Below are 2,251 nucleotides of genomic sequence, written 5' to 3'. Positions count from 1 at the left end.
ACAAACTTGTGCGTCTTTGGAGTGTGGGAGGAAACTGAAGATCTCGGGGAAAACCCATGCGGTCACGGGGAGAACGTGCAAACTCCATGCAGACAGCACCCGTTGTGTGGATCAAATCCGGAACCCCGGTGCTGCAAGGCAGCAACTCTCCGCTGCACCACCGTGCCACCTTCCTCTTCAATAATCTTCTTCTCTATCTTACTGTACTGTTAAGATAAAAATGATGCATTTTACTTTTCTACTGGTTATACAAATGTCATATTTTCTGTGCATCAGTTACCTGTTGAAATCTATCTTTGCTCCATAAAGACTCAAACTCTTCGCTGTCCTTCCCTCTTGCGTGCAATGGAGATTTTGGAGCAGTTCATTTGTGCGACAGACTAGCTTCATTAATTTCCTGCATTCTTCATGAGGGGCATTGATAAGGTGAATGGACAGTCTATTTACCCCGGGTAGGGGAATCAACAACCAGAGGACGTGGGTTTAAGGTAAAATGGGAAAGATTTAACAGGAACCTGAAAGACATATTTTTCATTCAGAAGGGTGTTGGTTATATGAAATGAGCTGCCACAGGAGAGAGTTGATGCAGGTACAATAACATTTATAAGACACTTGGACAGGTACGTGGGTAGGAGAGGTATAGAGGGAGAGTGACCAGATGCAGGCAAATGGGACTAGCTCAGATGAGGCATCTTGGCTGGCATGGACGAGTTGGGCCATAGGGCCTGTTTCAATGCTTTATAACTCTGACTCTCCAAGATACCAACAATAACATGATACATGGATAGGAAAGGTTTAGAGAGATAACGACCAGATGCGGGCAAATGGAAGTAGCTTAGATGGGGGGCATCTTGGTTGGCATGGATGAGATGGGCCGAAAGGCCTGTTTCCATGCTTTCCTATGACTCCCCAAGAATCCAAGAATAACGTGCATTGATTTTGCTCTAACAAATTATTGCAGAGGGGGGAAAATTGCCTATTTGTGTCCAGTTGTTTCTTTGACTGGTTAGCACACAACAAAAAGCTTTTCACTGCACCTCGGTACATGTGACAATACTAAACTAAATGAAGCTAAACTGCACTAAACTTAAAATCAAACTAAGTGGGGATATAGAACTGAGTAGAAGTGGAAGAGTTAATAGGTGACTGAATTTCAGAGCAGCTTTTCAGACAGAACAGTAGTAAAATAGAAATCTTTACTCATAGTTTGGGATCAAGGAGACAATATTAAACCCCATGTAACCCACATTCACTTGGGACACGGAAATGTTAAAGATGTAAATGTGGAGAATTTCTCACCAGTGTACATAGAGCATCTTTCCTTGTAGACCCAAGGAACTCTCGATGCTGGTTTACAAAGAAAGACACAAAGTACTGGAGTAACTCAGCAGGTCAAACAACATCTATGGAGAACAGGGATTGGCAATGTTTCCGGTCGAGACCCTTCTTTGTACACTGGCGGTCAGAGTATCTAAGTGTCTTTGAACAGAAAAGATTGACCTTTAACGTTGCAGTCGAACTTCCAGAATGTAACATGGAGCATATTTTTTAAATTCCCGCAGGTTTATTGGTTTTCTCGATTTGTGCAACATAGCAGTAACTAGGAATTTGGAATTGCAGGTTCCACTGATGCCTTTTGTGAGTTTGGGGGGAGAGCCTTTTCCTCACTCAGATTTAAGTAGATGGCAAAGGACACAAAGTAATGGAGCAACTCAGTAGGTCAGGCATCATCTCTGGAGAACATGGATAGATGACATTTTGGGTCGTGTACATTCTTCAGACTGATTGCGGGGGTGGGAAAAGAAAGCTAGAAAATGCCCCGTAGACAATATTAATTTGAGTCACAGTCATATAGTATGGGAACAGACGCAAAATGCTGGAGTAACTCAGTGGGATAGGCAGCATCTCTGGAAAGAAGGAATGGGTGACGCTTCGGGTCGAGACCCTTCTTCAGCACGGAAGCAGACCCTTGGGTCCCACTAGTCTGTGCTGAGCAAGATGCGTTTCTACACCAAGCCCATTTTTCTGCATTTGCTCTACTCGCTTCCTATACATGCACTTTCCCCAAAGCTTCTTAAATGCTGTAATTGTGCCTACCTCTACCATAATAATAATAATAATAATAATACATTTTATTTGTGGGCGCCTTTCAAAAGTCTCAAGGACACCTTACAGAGATTAACAAGAATAATAAAACATATAATCGGAATAAAATAAATAATAAAGACATCACCAATACACAAATTAAAAA

This window comes from Amblyraja radiata, chromosome 22 (genome assembly GCF_010909765.2).
Source record: "Amblyraja radiata isolate CabotCenter1 chromosome 22, sAmbRad1.1.pri, whole genome shotgun sequence".
NCBI classification, from domain to species: domain Eukaryota; kingdom Metazoa; phylum Chordata; class Chondrichthyes; order Rajiformes; family Rajidae; genus Amblyraja; species Amblyraja radiata.
The sequence above is the reverse complement of the archived record's forward strand: the minus strand, read 5'-3'. Positions refer to the sequence as shown.